Below are 17590 nucleotides of genomic sequence, written 5' to 3'. Positions count from 1 at the left end.
CCATATGCATCAAGTTCTTCCCGAGGACCAGGGATGTTGTAATGTACTGGTGTGGGTATATGTCTGGATCCAAGCAGTGTGGCCTTTTGCAATTGGCAGATGGAAAACATAACTAAAACACAGATAAAACAAAACAATAGAGAACCACAAGGACAGCAAAAATATCTGAGATATTAAAAAAGAATTGGAATAAAAACAGCAATAGAATTATGCACAGAAAACCATCCTAAAATAACAAGTTCTGGGAAACTAGTGAGAAAGAAAGATGAAAGCTTCAGAGCCTGCCAAAGAGAGAGAGAAAGAGACATTGCCCTTTCTTGCCCTTCTCACTGCTGACACTCTTGAACTGACAAGGGAATCAGGCAGCAACAGGAAGCAGCCCACACTTCCTCAGTCAGAATGCCCTCCACATATGTTGACTTCAGTTCCCAGAATTCACCAGCCAGAATGGCTATTAACAATTCTAGGAACTGAAGCTGATATAACTATAGGGCACAAAATTAGGGAAAAACATGAGTAGCTAAATAACGTAGGGTTGAAATCTCTTCTAGGAGGACTATAACAGCTAGTGCCTGGCAAGAACTGTGGTACCTTTTATTAAATGTCTTGGCAGGAAAACTTCCTAGCACAATGTTCCAAGTTACATTGAAACAGATACTTTATTTGCATTTTTCCACTTGACACTACAATGCTTCTTCTATCATATTAGTGGATGTTTTCTGTTTCTGATGGAGTTAAACATATAAGACCACACTGGACATACGACTCTAGATGCTCCTTTGGGTATCATTTGATTTTTTTCTTAACCTACGCTAGGCAAAGTCACGTTCACCTAGTTCCTTCCTCTTGCTCAAGCTGTAAATAAATTCAACTCTTTGACCGAGGGCACTTTTCCTCAAGGTCTTTTCACTGACCTAAAATCAGCTCCCTTTCACTGTTTTCTCCTGGCATATAGTAGCTGCATGACTTTATTTCTGGCTCAGCTAAGGTTTAACCCAAATTGATTCTCCTCTACCCATCTCTGAAGCTCTGCAGAACTTCCTGAGGATTTGTTTTCCCACTGTAAAGAATGTTTGCTCCACCTGCCACCTGGCTCCTGGGCTTCAGCTAAGTAGGCATTTTGTTTACACATCCTTAAAGATAAAAGATGGCAGGAGAGTTGGACATATCTACTTCCCAGCCCAAATAGCAACTATGCTAATTGCTTGGAAATTAACCTGGAAAATACACGTCATCCTACCGCCTACTTTGCAACACAACTGGAGTTGATTTGGTTTGCTTTGACTGTTTGCAGTTCCTTGCACTGTTCCCAAAGGTAGACACAGAGAAAACAAGAATGACAATGAAACTGATAAGAATCCTCTCTAATATTTGGCAGGGAGGCAGCCTTGTGCACAGGTTTCTTGTTTTGTTTTTGTTTCTCCAGGACATCTCTCTCACACATGATACACGCATACACTCCACGTACACATAACAATCTTCAGCTTCAGCTTCTTCTCCATTCCAATGAGTGGTACACAATGTAACCATGACAGCAGCTATTAGGAAAATTGCCTGGCTGCAAATTTGCTTTCATGCTGTCTTTCCACCTATCCTAAGGCTTTTCAGTATAAAAAAAGGAATGGTGGCTTGGCACAATTGCAGCTATCTCTTTATAGTAACTGTTCAAATATTTTGGCAGATAAGCAGACAAATGCACACAATATGTACAGTATTGGAAACTGGAGGGGAGGATCATAACCTAATTTTTAGAAATTTGAGGGGAGAGGAAGTATTTGGCTTCACTGGACAACCAGAATTTAGTTATCATTGTCTCCCTGTACATGGTTGACTTGTAGGGAGAGGCAAATGGATAGTTAAAATTAATTCCATGTTTGCTTTGTTATTTCTGACAATGATACTTTGCAATTTAATATAAATAAGGAAACTGCTCGTGGGTTGATTAATTGACCAAATAGGTCAAGATCCACATGGCTTATTTTTAACTGTCAGGAATACCCATGTAGTATGTGTGTGTGGGGGGGGGGAATTAAACAAACTGCATTTATTGTTGTAGATTGTGAAATAGTCTTTGATGATGTAAGCATGTGACACCTTAGCAAATCAATGATCTTTCTACCCCAGGACCTTTCCCTTTCCCTACTAGAATTCTCCCAGAGTTATTTTGAGCTGTTCCACCTATGTTCCCTCCAAACAGGGCATGGAAGGAATGATATCTAGGAGCTTCTTCATAGAAAGCAGGTTCTGCCCTACAGCTTCTTTCTACAGTATAGTGGTCCTTAATTATTGCATTTCTGCCAAGGCAAGCTTCTAATCTCCAAGGAATTTGCATAAATCGGGGATGGGCAATAAGTGGTCTCTCTAGATATTACTGAACTATAAAGAATGATTAATTCTTATAATCAAATGAAATGCAAATTCTTACTTATCAAGCATACAGTCAGATTTGCTACAGAGCAAGCAAAGAAGAAGTCAAGACAACCCTGGGCTATTATTATTCCATGGAGGGCTCCGGTATGCTGACCCTGCTTGTCTCTCCTTGCCAACTACAGCAGCTAAAATGACTAACAGGAAAGAAAAGCAGAATTATAGCCGAATAATTTCATAATTCTCCTAACAAGACCAAGTCCAATATCACTCCTGGGATTAGTTCCCAGTTCCTGTATGCAGTTGTTCTGCTGTATGTGAACATTATTTACCAGCAAGGATTTCATAGCTGAGCATCAGTAATCTTTGCTGATCAACTGCAAACCATCTAATGCTCTAGCTGTGGACCTTGAGCTAGCATTTACACCCCTTTATGTACAGTGATTATATGATAATATATAATTGAGGCAATAATGGTCATGCCTTGGTATGCTCTATAATATTCTACCTGGCATAGGGACTCCCTCTCTCTTGTGGTTTCAGCCTGACCTGTTGATCTGATAGGGTTGGCACACTCTGGGTTTCTTCGATCAAGCAGTGCCACCTACTAAGCCCTCATAAGCTTGCTTTTTCTATCATGGTGCCCATGTTCTGGAATAAGATTCCCCCTAAAATCTGGGTGCCTTCCGCCCTGTTGGTGGTCTGCAAGACCTTGAAGTCTTGGCTTTAGGCTGGGAAGGTTGGAGGCCCTTGTGGGTACATGTTGCTGTTGGCTGGATTTGTCATCTTGTTCACTGTTTAATTTTATCTAATGACATATCGCTGTTTATGTTTATGCTGTGAGCTTTCCAGTGTCAGTAGGAGTCAGGCAGTGTCCAAGATGAGTAAATACATACATAAATAAGAGTATATTAACATTGGGTTATATTCATTTAGTGAAAAATCCTCCATTCTTGAAGCAACCACAGTTCCAGCAAAGTCTGAGAAACTGGGCTGCCAAACGTATTCGTATTTTTTCCTTATTAAAAGGATCTTCTCTGAAATATGATTGCCTCTGGGCTAAAGATGTCAGGAAAATAATGAAACAGAATTTATACATAGCAGATTTTAAGTATCTAAAATATTTCATTTTTCTAATTAGAAAAGGATTGTTATTGTGTTTACATTGGAATTGAGTTTGACTTGAAAGCACTCTCTGCCTAAAAAAGACTATAAAACAATTATTGAAGCTTATTGTCTTTCTAGTTGTTTTTGTTGATATTATTGTTTTCTATTCAAAAGGATTAATACCTATTGTTCAAAACTTTCACCATTTTTATCTTAATCATGGAGCTATCCTCAAACTTTGTTATAACATCAATGGAGCTCAATGTCTTTGTGACTGTTTTATTTATTTCTGCTTTTGTTGGGAATTGTTATGTATTATAGTATTGATGCTTTTATTTCTATTTGCTGCCCAGAGTCACTTGTGTGAGATAGATGGCCACAGAAATAGAATACATGAATAACCTTAAGCCTAATATATCTTAACAGATTCAATCCAAGCATAGCTAAAAATGGATTGAACCATTAATTATAATTATTCTACATTTCTGCTATTATTTGTACATAATGAAAACTTTACTGTATGGAGAATTACTATATGGGAAAAATATTTCAAACATACAAATTTATACTTAACAATAGCTCTGGAAGAAAGATCTGTATTGCGTATCTTGTACTGCAAAATGAAAATAAGCTGAGCTATAGTGGCTTGTCTAAGGCAATTTATTGACTTTCAAACTAAGAATTTTAAAATTCTCTTTTGGCCACTGTCTCAGATTAGCAATGTTCTAGCATGTACAGGCATTTGGATAAATATACTCTATTCCATAAGGAAAGGAGTGGTTTCGTAATGATCTCTTGATAATTTGAAGATGCTTCAGGGGAAAAAAATATCTGTGGAGTTAATCCATTGAAGAAACTCCTGTAGCTATAATGATAAGACTTGCAAGATGTCAACCTTACAAGGTAATCCAGGCAAGAACTTTATTATAAGGTTCTATTAACAGAATCTTGCACTTCTGAAAGTACATCTCTCCCTCCTCACCTTTATAGTGCAAGACTCTATGGAGGGTCCCTTCTGAGATGTTTGCCAAACGTATATTTCTTTTGCAGACTCAACTGATTGTTGTTTAGTCTGCAGCTCTTCTACTTGTCTCCCACAGTCATTCCTATATATGATTACATTAGCCTATTAGGTACCTATTTTTTCTAAATGATATGATTTCTTTCTACTTTCCCAACTTTGTTTGCAATAGTGACTATGTTTAGTTATGATATTAAATAACTGTTTAATGTTATGAGTGACTGGCAAATTTTGGCCTTCAGAACTCCCCTATCCTTCTATGGTATGATAAAAATCTCTGATAAACTATATAGTTAAAGCAGTGTTTTCGAGTCTAAAATTACTTTCCAGTTCAACTTCTAGTTCAACCTGATGGAGTGTAATACTACTTTCATGTCATGTTCATATATATTGCACCAGTTCCAATATTGAACAAAAATATACTAGCATTCCAAAGAATTTTTATTAGGTATATACCATCCTTCTCTCTTACAATAGGTCGTCATAATTGTATTTGGCACTACTTTCAATGACAATGCATACAAGGGTAGGATAGGATAGGATAGGATAGGATAGGATAGGATAGGATAGGATAGGATAGGATAAGGTAGGGTAGGGTAGGGTAGGGTAGGGTAGGGTAGGGTAGGGTAGGGTAGGGTAGAGATGAATGGAATGGAATGGGATAAAATGGAATGGAAGAGAAGAGAAACTATCCTTGCCAAATGCTCTTTGAGAAGGGGTTCTGAGTGTAGGAGAACTCCCAAATTGTGCTTTGAGTCTTTCCAAGGCAATGCAACCGCATCTAGAACTAAAGATGTTAAAATCCCAGATCCTGAAGCCCCAGGGACTTACCAGCCACTCGGATTTACCAGAGTTGAACTGAAGCCTGTTGTTCCCCATCCAAAGCCCTACAATCTCCAGACACCACAAGAGGGCAGCAACAGCAACACTTGGATCACCCAGGATGGAGATGAAATATCAGTTTATTATTTTATTTTAGCACCAACTTAAAGAGTGTGGCAACTTTATAATTCTCTTCTTTTTGTCGTAGTTTCCAGGACTGTGTTACATTATCTCCTGACCTAAAGAACCCATTACCTTAAAACATCAGAATGGCTGGGAAAGCTAAGAAGATGGATTATACTAAATGTTGCTGAAAATGAGCAATTGAGGTTCAGAATTCTGTTTTTACAGCAAAGAACCATAGCAACAGAAAAAGCACCTATCAAATGCTATCATTACAGACTATTTGGTATGATCACAAAAAGGGTGCCTTTTGGCTGCTATTTTCCCAGCCTTGATCCCATAGCATTAATGGCAGAGCCAGAAGATGCTCTAAAAGCTGATTCTCACCTTTTTAGGTGAGAATAAAGTACTAACCCTGGAAATTACCTCTTCCCAGAGGCTTGTTCTTGCATCAATTGACTTGCTTTGTTGGGATGTTTAACTATCTCTGTAGATATTTTTAAGTATATCAAATATTAAATTTCCTGTGATTCTTCTTGCCTAAGGAAGCATTTTTTTTGTAATACATTGCACCCCTGAATTTCCACATTGTGATAGTGGAACAAACCTAATTTTAAAGGCAGGTTTCAAGCCTGCCTCCATAGCCAACCTGTCTAAATAACAGGGATATAGCACCTGAATTGCAATCAACAAACAGGGAATTTTGTCAGATTATAGCATCAATCCCCCAATTCTTTTCTGCTCTATAGAAAAAAGAGATCAGAACCAAATTTCTGGGTGATGGAGAGAAGCAAGAAGCTGTGTGCCACAGAGGAGTAAAATTCTCCTCCAGCACCCATTAATAGTTGAATTTCCAAGTACCCATTGGAATAGAAACAATATCTGGACTCAGAATTATTATTCCCTATAGCAGTGGTTCTCAACCTTTTTAATGCTGCGACCCCCAACCAGTCGAGGACTACTCAACTGGTGCAGCACCTTTTGCAGAATGGGACTTTTGGCGGGCTCAGCAGGGCAGAGACAGCCTGGACAATAGAATAAAAGGGAGTAGCTCAGCTAAGGAAAAGGGGGAAAAATGGCGGACTGCGTTGTTTGGCGACCCCCGTGAAATGGTCGTTCGACCCCAAATGGGGTCCCGACCCACAGGTTGAGAACCACTGCCCTATAGGAATGAAAACATTTTAAATGTGGAACTTGAGTTGCTTTGTCTTTGGGCTGCTAACTAACATTATTTGTCTCTGGGTCAGTTGGAGAAAGGATGTTTAACTGTGGAGTACTTGGTGCTTATTGAACAAGGTGTTTGCTTGCAAACATTTCATTACCCATCTAGATCAGGGCTTTTCAACTGGTGGTATGCGTACCACTTGTGGTACATTAATGAGTGGCAGGTGGTACACAGCCCTGCCTAGCCAAGTGCAGTGAGGGAGGGAGAGAACCAGCACAGGCAAGGACTTACAGTGAGAGAGTCCTCTGGAGCTGCAAAGGCCCCAGGCTCACTTCTGGCTCACCCTCCCCCATGAGAAAGGAGGAGTGAGGGCGGAGATAGGAGAGGCTATAAAAGGAGGCAGTTTGGGCAGGAGAGGGGGAGAGAGAAAAAGCAGCAGCCTTGGGAGGAGGTGGAGTCAACTGCAAAGAAGAAGAAGAAGAAGAAGAAGAAGGAGGAGGAGGAGGAGGAGGAGGAGGAGGAGGAGGAGGAGGAGGAGGAGGAGGAGGAGGAGGAGGAGGAGGAGATGATCAAGCAGGCTGGCCATGAGCTGATACAACTGCTGTGGCAGCCACCTGTGCTGGCAGCAGCAAACAGGAAAGAAATGTAGCGGGGGAGGGGTCACCCTCCAAGAGGAATGAAAAAAGGCAGCAGTGGCTGGAGGTGAGGCATGAGGGAGGGAGATGGAAAGTGGAAGGATTCTTATGTGCTTTTGTGACTTTGAAGTTCTGGGATTTGTGCAATGTGGGCTTAGTGTTCTTAAGGAGTGTTTGGCAATTTCTATTTGGCTGATGTCTCATGTTAGCTTCTATTGCTCTGCTGTTGTTAGTTGTAAGTTTTGCTGCAAGGGATTTTGAAGTATTTTTCTCCTGAATGGATTTTGCCTGTAGCATTCCTTTACTTATGAATGGAGCCATTTGGGGAGGCTGCCTTAACCGGCAACCAGTACTTATATTTTTTTTCTTCCTTAAGTGCCAGCTGCGCTCCTTACTTTCCTTTCTAGCCAGTAGCTAATTCTTAAAGGGGAATGTGCCTTTTAAAACTAGTTCACTCAGCAGCTTGTCTTTTCTGTCTCTGGAGGCCTTTCCTTATTTGATCAATATATGGAAGAGGGAAAATATGGGGGGGGGCCTCAAATTCTTCCTTCAGAAGGAGATGGGAATGAGAAAAAGGGAGGCAGGGAAGGGAGGGTGGAAAGGAAGTCCCACCTTAGGACTTGGCCACAAGCAGCTCTGCCATTGACTTTGCTTGTCAAAAGGTTGCAGAAGGGGATCACATGACCCTGGAACACTGTGACCATTATAAATATGGATCAGTTGCCAAGCATCCAAATATAAATCACATGATCCTGGGCATGCTGCAAAAGTCATTAGTGTGAAAAATGGTCATAAGTCATTTCAGTGCAATTGCAACTTTGAACAGGGTTTTTTTTTTTTTTTGGTCATCAAGTTTTGACACCTTGCTAGGTGGTCCTCGAATATTGCCATATTCTAAAAGTGGTACAATCGGTAAAAAGGTTGAAAAGCCCTGATCTAGATAACATCAATGCTAGTGAGTGTGGATTTTAGTAGCTTGCCATGCCAGTGTTGGTGGGCTTTTTCTCCTTGGTAGTTCTTTGATAAGGACATTGTTTTTTGCTTGATTGTTTGTCTGTGGTTAATCCCTGTTTATCACTGAGTGTTGGTTGCTGGAGAGGATGTATTATAGTCTTTTTATATCTTTCTTAGCTTTTTGTTGTCTCTTTTGAATGGTGTGTAAATATGATTTATTTCCATGTGGCTTTTGATACTTAATTTGTTTAAATGCAAGGCTTCCAGGAATTTCCTAGCATTTTTGGATTTGGCTTGGTCTAGGATATTCAGTTTCCCAGCTGAAATTGTGTTGAGTCTGCCCATATGTTGTGATATTAAAAGTTTTCATCATGCTTTCTGACTGCTAGTTGGTATTCATGAATGCACTCTGCTAGTCTCCTGCCTGTCCGCCCCACATATTGACTGTTACATAAAACACACAAAATGCTGACTATATCACTAAGACAAGTTGAAAAAGTAAAACAAAACTTTAGAAGTGAAGAGGCACCTTGAACCTGAATGGGCAGTCAACATGTCCAGCCACCTACTATCCACTGCAAAACATAATATCCTTCAGAAAGATCTCAACTATAACATTGGCACATCACTTAGAATTCTTTGCAGACTCAGAACCAGCATTTAAACCCCAGGAAAGACAAGCAAGACAATCATACCACAGATCAGAAGAATATAGAAACAGAACCAAGTTAAAGCAGAGAACACAGCAGCCCTCAAAAACCTAAAGAAGAACCAAATCAATACCATGTTCCCAGAAGACAAAGATCAATCCATGGTTATCACAGGCAGAACACAATACATATTGGAAGCCAAAGAATTATTGGAGGACAAATATACATTACAATAAACATGAACCCAATACTGAAATTGGACAATCTGATGCAGATAACCCTCAATGAACTACCCAAGAAAGATCAAATCACAAAAAGAAGGATGCTGGCAGATGAAAAGCAGTGGACACAAGCTTCAACGTTCCTGTTCATCCCGGTATATCATTATCAGAGACTCCAACTTAAAACATAGCCATAGAATTTTTTTAAAAAAAACTTGGACAACTTATACAGAGGAATGAATATTCTATCAACTCCCCACTACATTGCCTTCTGAAAATCAAAGAACTATAAATAGATATGAAATTATGGTTTCATTTAATGACACAGCACTGTTCACATCCATAGCTTCAGAACTAATGAAAGAATCCATGGCAGCCCGTATTACACAATGCACCTGACCTAGTCAAATACATTAAGAACAAAATACCTAGAATCAGGGATCTCATTAATCTCTTCCTCACAATCTATTTTCAGTTTGATAGATAAATACACTGACAAATCAGAGGAAAACCCATGAAATCAGTACTTTCAGGACTCGTAGCAGAGATAATAATGCAGCATCCAGAAACTATAGCACTCTCACACGTACAACTAAAAGTATGGATCCTATGTGTAGACAACACCTTTGTTATAATAAAAAGGAATAACAAGAAAAGACATGTAAAACTATCAATATCTTCACAGAAATAAAGGTCACAAAGGAAGAAGATAACAAAATACTATCCTTTCTGAATATCCTGTATGTCCAGCAGAAGAGACAAGAGCAAATTGGAAACGCAAGTCTATATAAAGAATATCCAAAGCTGTTAATCTACTTTTTCTTTATCTTACTAAAAAAAACATAATGTGAAAACCCTAGTGAACTAAAGATGTGATTTCAACTTGCATGGAATATTTCAACTTGGGATGTAAAAGAAGAAAATGCTTAAAAGGATGAATTTATGAATGGCATTTTTAAAAGCAAAATAGATAGTAGGGGGTGGATTGAAACTAGGGGAAATGAAAAGATAAAGTAGATCTGATTTTGTGGAGTGGAGTTAATGAACATATGCAAAGAAGTGAAGGTATCAGTTTACTGTAACAATGAATGAATGAGCAAGATGTGTGTCAGAAAGTATGAGTTGGCATTATCTAGAAGGTTATGAGCATATTAGAAAACAAGAACTCATACATTATGATAGTTGCATGTTGTGCTCCAGTGAATAATGATAACAAAAGACTCAAGGAAGTTTTCTGTCAAGTTTTCTGTCAAGTTTCTATCTTGGTAAAATGAACAGACTATTTCCTGAGTAAAACATTGCTGCATACTTATTTCACAAGAAAAGTGTTTGGTCTAAGGCAGTGGTTCTCAACCTATGGGTCGCGACACCATTTGGGGTTGATCGACCATTTCACGGGGGTCATCAAGCAAGGCTGTCAGCCATTTTTTTTCCCTTTTCCAGCGGGTGCCTTACCTCCCTTGGGCTGGGCCAGCTGGTGGCCCAGCCAGTGGTTGGCCTGCTCTGTCTCTGCCGCTTGCCAGCTACGCCTCGGCCGATGCAGGGGGCAGCACCACGCATGCGCGGTGCTCGCAGGCAGAGAAAGTCCTCGACTTACGACCGATTGGGTAGTCCTCGACTTACGACTGGTTTAGTCCTCGACTTACGACTGGTTTAATCCTCGACTTATGACCGGTTGGGGGTCGCGGCATTAAAAAGGTTGAGAACCACTGGTCTAAGGCTAGCAAAAGTCTGGGCAAAGAGACTACCAATTTAGATATCCTTTTAGGCAGGGATTTTTTTCTCATAGAATGCCCAGAACGGAGTTCTGGCACCTTTTTTGGATGGAACCTTGTAGGGTAGGCAAGGTGGGTTGTATGACATGTGTGAGTTCCGGCATCTTTTTTTTTTCTTTTAGAAAAAAAGCACTGCTTTTAGGTATAACAGTAATGGCATTTCAAAGGCACCAGAAGCCATTGGAATGAAACCTACAAGTATCTGGACATTTTACAGTTGAATAATACCAAGTATCACAAGTTAGTAGAGTGAGAAAAGCGGGTAACAACAAGGCCTGGCAATGGCTAAGAGCAAGAAAATTGAAGAAAAATACAGAGGGGTTAATTCTGGCTGGATAAGATTAAGCCTTAAGAAAGAATACATACAAAGCCAGAATTGAGAAGACAGCAACAGACAAAAAATGCTGCCTCTGCAAAGAAACTAAAGAAACAATAGACCACCTACTCAGGTGCTGTAAGAAGATCATACAGATTGATTACAAACAATGGCATGACAAAATAGCAACAATAGTATATTGGAAGATCTGCAAGCAAGAACTGGTGGGACCACAAAATAGGGAAAATAATAGAAAATGAAGAAGCTTAAGTGCTCTGGAACTTTAGAATTTAAACAGAAAAGTACCTTCTACATAACACCCAAGACTTAACAATTATCAATAAGAAAGATAAAAATGTCTGGATAGTGGACACGGCAATACTTGTCTGGAGACAGCAGAACAGAAGAGAAAGAACTGAAAAAATATAAAGACCTGCAAATGGAAATAGAACAAATAGAAAGCAAAGATAGTGCCAATAGTAATAGGTGCCTTGGGTGCAATCCCAAAACAATTGGAACACTATTGAACACCATCAGCATTTACCTGTCATTTTCAAAAGTCAGCTTTACTTGGAACAGCTTACTTTTTGCAACAATACCTTTAACACCATCAAACACCAGCTGCCTATCCTAGGTCCTTAGAAGTGACTTCATAGGTAGACAGTAATGCCAACTCCAGTTTAAATATCTGGCTGGCTTTCTGACCAATCATAATAGCAATAATGACAATGTCTTTCCTAATATGGAGACTTCCAGATGTAGTTGATGAAAACACCCTTAAGTATGTCTGGAGGGCACCATTTATCATTGATGTCTTTTAGATTTATAAGATCACCTAAGGCATTTAGCTCTTATAAAGAACTAGTGTCAAACTGAGCTTTTTTTATGGGCAAAATTATTTGCAGTTGGCAACATAGCTAATTTCTCAGACCTAAATTCATTAGGAATGGCTGAACCACAGTGCTTAATGCAGTGGTGGGATTCAAATAGGTGAACAACTGGTTCTCTGTGTGGATGCCTCTTCCAGAAGTCCATTCTGGGCTTGGGCAACAAAAAATTAGCTACCAGTTCTGCTGAAGTGGTATGAACTGGCTGAATCCCACCACTGGCTTAATAGAATATGCCTATAAATAATCTGCCTAAAGAGTTTTAAAGAGTTTAAAGCTCTTGAAATAAAACTTTGCCAATCCATTTGTTATGAAAATTGATAGCATTTCAAAACAACTGCATATAGACGAGTGGAGCTTCAGCACAACGTTATTCTGAAACAGAGGTATATGAATATTGGTATTGTGGACTTCTACAAGTTCTTTCACAAGAAAGCTTTCCAAGGTTAGTCACTGAATTGACTAGAACTGTGGCAATGTTTGATTCTGCTTATGTTAAGTGATCAGGGTTTTTTTCTTGTTAATGAAGTAACTGACAAAGCAGCTTTATATTCTCACTTTGTAAGCAGTTACTTCAGTGAAATCATATCCAATGGTGATATTCTGCAAAATGCTGTTGATGAAGCAGTCAGAATGAAGGACTTCAGAAATAACCACACATGAAGTTAATTACATGGAGTAATGTTGCCCAGCTTGACCCAAATAAACATTTCAATTTCAATTCATTTTTTATAATAATGAATTAATATTTGATTATTTAACTTTAATTATAATGTGGGCTACCCTCTTGACTAATATGGCAATCAAATGATTTCTTAATAATGAGCCTTCAGTTACTGAATATTCAAGTTCAAATGAGTATGTTTTCACCATGTTTTCCATTTTCCTGGAAAAGTTTTCATTTTAATGAATGAGAATAGCAATGCTGTCAAGTGACATAATTTGATATATTTTATTCATACAAGCACTCTGTTGCACAAGAGTGGCTGAGATGAGTTAATAAATCTGATGGATTATGTTATGCTAAAAGAGCAAGAAAAGATAATTTCTATGCTCAGGAACTTGAACATTAGTAAAATGTAAATGGATTTGTATCACTTTCATCACCACTTTTTCATAGTGTGTCTGAATATATTCATCTTACTTAAATTCCTAAAATAGATATGGGAAACTCAGAGACCTCCAAACGTTGTTGAACCACAGTTCCCACCATTCTATCAAATGACTTCCAAATTTGCCCTCTATGATTAATGAGAAATGTAGTACATTTGAAAAGTCATGATTTTCCTATTTTAACACTAAAAACATGCTACTCTCATAGACGTAAACCCTCACTTTAACTAACATTAAATTATTAAATTAAATTAAGAGTTTACTGTGTTGAGGGTTTTTTTTCAGTCTTCATAGCAACATAGAAATCTGTCTTACATTAAGTCATACCATTGGTCAATATATAACCTAATTAGGTCAGCACTGAGTGGCAGCTCTTTTCTTGCATATTGGCAGGAGTTTTTTTTTTTTTTTTTTTAGCCTTCTTGGACGATGCAGAGATTGATCTGATGCCTCCTTCCACAGATATTTTTCTTCATACAAAATGGGTACAAAGAAAATGAAGAGGGTGCCACCTAATAATGCAGTCCTGACTTGGAGGCAAGATGAGTCAGCTGATCAATAGATAACTTCCTAGCGGAGAGGACAGTCCTCACGAATCTTGCCTGCAAGTCTTCTTTTGTCACTGCCATTTTATCATGGGATGAGGAAGTGAGATCTCCACCCTATAAATGTTGTTTCAAAAACAAGAACAGATTCCTGTGTTATGCTTTAACCAACAGTCCATGTCTCTATAATCCCAAATAACGTTGGTTATTCCAGTTCTAATTCTTCTATGGAAAATAGGTAATCCCTCCTCTATACTGCAACATGAGAGAAAAAATTTAGTAGATAGGGACAATGTATCTGACAACAATAACCTAACAATTAAAACACTGACAGTTTCAGGTAGTCCTCGACTTATGGCCACAACTGAGCCCAAAATTTCCATTGCTAAGCAAAAGAGTTGTTAGATATGTTTTGCCTCATTTTATAACCTTTCTTGTCACAGTTGTTAAGTCAATCATTATAGTTGTTAGTAACACAGTTGTTAAGTGAATCAGGCTTCCTCATTGACTTTGCTTGCCAGAAGGTCACAAAAAGTGATCACACAATCCTGGCAACGGCAACTGTCATAAATACATACAAGTTGCCAAGCATTCAAATCTTGATCAATTAACCCTGGGAATAAGAGTTAAAAATGGTCATAAGTCACTTTTTCAGTGCAGTTGTAATGTTGAATTAAGGTCACTAAACAAATAGTTGTAAGTTGAGGACTACCTGTACTAAGATATATGGACTTGCCATGAACATATTTCTGGAAAACACCAGATGGTCTACTATATCCTATATTTTCTCATAGAACAAAATCTGCCTTGATTACTGCATAGCTGGCTAATTGGAAACATGAATGAAAAATTTCCTGTGACTATAAATTATGAAGTATTATCTCCCATTTTACAATATAGTACAACCTCGAACCCCCACCCTCTCCAAAGCACTAGTCACATTGATTGATAACAGCCATGATAGTGAATATTTATATGGTACCATCCATCATTTTACTTGATAGAAGTGAACAAAAGTTAAATCCCTGCCACAATGAATGCCGAATTTAAATTTAGTGAAGGTGAAGGGAAGGGGAAAGCTAGTAAATCATGGTGGAATGAGAAACAAGAGGGAGAGCTCACAGAAGAGGCATATTGTGGAGCAATTACAGGTAATCCTTGACTGACGACCATTTGTTTAATGGCCATTTATAGTTATGATGATACTGAAAAAAGTGACTTATGATCAGTCTTCGCACTTACAACCATTGCTGCCTAGCCATGGTCACAAGATGAAAATTTGGGCACTTGGAAACCAACAGATATTAATGACAATTGCAGCATGCCAGGGTCACATGATAGCCATTTATGATCTTCCCAACCAGCTTCAGACAAACAAAGTCAATAGGGAAAGCTGGATTTCCTGAACAACTGCACAATTTACTTAAGTGCAGTGATTTGCTTAATCACCACAGCAAAAGGGCATTAAAATGAGGCACGACTCACTTAACAACTCCATTGCTTAACAATAGAAGTTCTGGTCCCAATTGTGGTTGTAAGTAAGGATTACTTGTATATATATTTCAGTCAGTTTGCAGAGCCACCAGGTTGAACCCTTGGGCCATATTGAGTTTCACCTTATTTTTAGTAGCTAGGCAGAAAAACAGGCAGAACTGGTTTATTGAGCCTGGGGGGGAGGGAGACTTATATAAAGCTATTGTAAAGGTATAAATGAGAGTGTATCATGTTCAAAATAATCAGGTAAAAATGGCAATAGTTCATATTGCTTTTTAAAACTGAAAATAATGTGCTGCTGTGTGACAGATTCCCTTCATATAAAAATTAGATGTGGGAGACGAGAGATTTTTGTTGAGGTCTCCTCCCAGCCTGCTGCTATTCTGCTTGGAAAGATACCTTTTGGATAATGGGGCTTTCCATCATCAAGCCCAGAGCTGCAAACAGAATGTGAGTCCAAATCAGTTTATCACCATCTGTTATTTGTGAGAATCAAACCTCATTTGGGATAAAGAGTAAAGAGATAAATTAGTAATTTCACATAAAAGGGGATATTTCAGTAGGAATTGAAAATCTTTGCAGACTGAGTTGCAGAATATAAAGAAGCTGTGCTAAGAATTCCCCTCTTCTTTTTCTTCCCCAGAGTATGTTTTTCAAAAAAAAAGTCTTGTTCTGTCTTTGTGACCCTTCTTTTTATCTTATGGGTTTAAACTGGTACTGACATTAAATGATGCTGCTAATCATGCTATTTCTTTTCTTTTCTTTTTTTATAAAAAGTTTTATTGGTTTTTTCCATTTTTTTTCCAGTTTAGGACACAATGGTGTCAAATCATTCAAAAACAAAATCATATACGTATAGCTCAAATTAATTATCAAAAATTTCCTCTCTGTTTCCTAAATATAATATTGCTTATTAAAATTAATACAGTTTTAGGTAAAGTTCAATCAAACAAAAATCATCAATCACATGCAACTATAATAATCTATATCCTGTTTTTAAGCTTTACTAATTACAGTTGTCATACTCGAACTATTTCTTTTCTTTGCAAGTTAGTCGAATGGTGCTTTATGAAGACAAGTTCTTAAGAGTGTTAAAAATTACATATTTTTTAAGCAAGCTATTCTTAGTAGTTAATCTGAAGGCTAGTGAATAATGAGCTCCAAAATCTGCATACAATTGGGTTGAATGCATTACCAGGTTATGTTGCATCATCCTTCTCCACATAAATGTGGCATCACTACAGTTCCCATAATCACCAGCTGCAGGATTCCATGTTGGGGAGAGTAGTGTTGGAAAGGAAAAGATAGGAAGGAATGATGTTTGTTCAGAGGTTTCTCTCTGAGATAAGGCTCTTTTCACTGACATAAATTTCCAGTCCTCATCTAAACCATGGATGCTCAAATCTTTCTTTTGTGTCTGTCTTTAAAATTCCAAATTACCTTATTCTAAAATTATCTGTGCACAGTGAAATGCTCCATTTCAGAGTACATTTTGAAATGAGATATCTTTATAATACGAAATATTCCTGGTGAAAAAAAAAACCATGAACAGAGATATCCAGCTTTTTACTCTCTTGTGCTGATTTTTCTACTAGCAAGGATTTTTTAATAGAAAGAAATGCTGAAAACAAATCTTTCTTCTCCCTATATTGAGCACTTGTTGGACTGAAATGTTCCATATTTCACAGTGCCTGCCTGCCTATTTCTGCCAAGGAACAAAAAAAAAATAACAGCTTTTTGTTGATCTCCTGCTTATAATCACTGGAGAAGCATCAGCTTTTAAGAAAGCTCAAGATACCATTCGGTCTTAGATATGAGCCAAATTACCAGATTAACTTGCATTGCTGAACTGAGGCAGCTTCCCATCTCTTGACAGCATTCTCATCCATATAATACATTCCTTGCACACTTGTCAAGATCATGTTCAGTGAGCTTAATAAGATGAAGTGGACTCAGGTTTTTATTCTTAGTCCTAGTGGGTAAGAAATGACAAGTGTAAATTGCCGTATGATGTAATTACTAAGCCAGTGAGGACAGATTTGAATCAGATAATAAGCAGTTATTATGCTCTTTTCTTAACAAAAGATATACCTACTTGTTCCTGATGATTAAAATGTTTGTTTACTTTTAAATAAGACTGTAATGGGAAAGATATTATGTTAGACAAAGAAGTAGGAAAAAATACAAAAGAATAACGATCAGAAAGACAATTGTTAAAGGAAGCATATGGGTCTAATTTAAAAAAAAAAACCTCATAGGAAGGAGGAAATGGTAAAAGACAGGCTGCCATTACTGTTATGTCCCGAGCCTTGCAAACGGCTCGGGCGTTTGCAGGCAGTCCCGGGCAGGTGCAAAGCTGCCCGGGACCAGACAGGCTGTCGCCAGCGCCGTGCGC

At 38.3% G+C, this 17590-nt stretch overlaps 1 long non-coding RNA gene across 1 annotated transcript in view; it reads left to right on the top strand.

Moving 5' to 3' along the window:
- The first annotated feature begins 15436 nt into the window (after positions 1-15436).
- Positions 15437-17590, top strand: part of LOC120306667 — a 63040-nt gene continuing 60886 nt past the window's right edge. Inside the window, exon 1 of the long non-coding RNA XR_005556367.1 lies at positions 15437-15645. This is a non-coding gene — a long non-coding RNA (uncharacterized LOC120306667). The remainder of the gene's footprint in view (positions 15646-17590) is intronic.

The sequence above is a fragment of the Crotalus tigris genome, unplaced genomic scaffold (assembly GCF_016545835.1).
Source record: "Crotalus tigris isolate CLP2741 ecotype Arizona unplaced genomic scaffold, ASM1654583v1 scf7180000017743.441908, whole genome shotgun sequence".
Taxonomy (NCBI): domain Eukaryota; kingdom Metazoa; phylum Chordata; class Lepidosauria; order Squamata; family Viperidae; genus Crotalus; species Crotalus tigris.
Note: the sequence above shows the minus strand (reverse complement) of the source record. Positions and strands in the feature narration are given on the sequence as shown.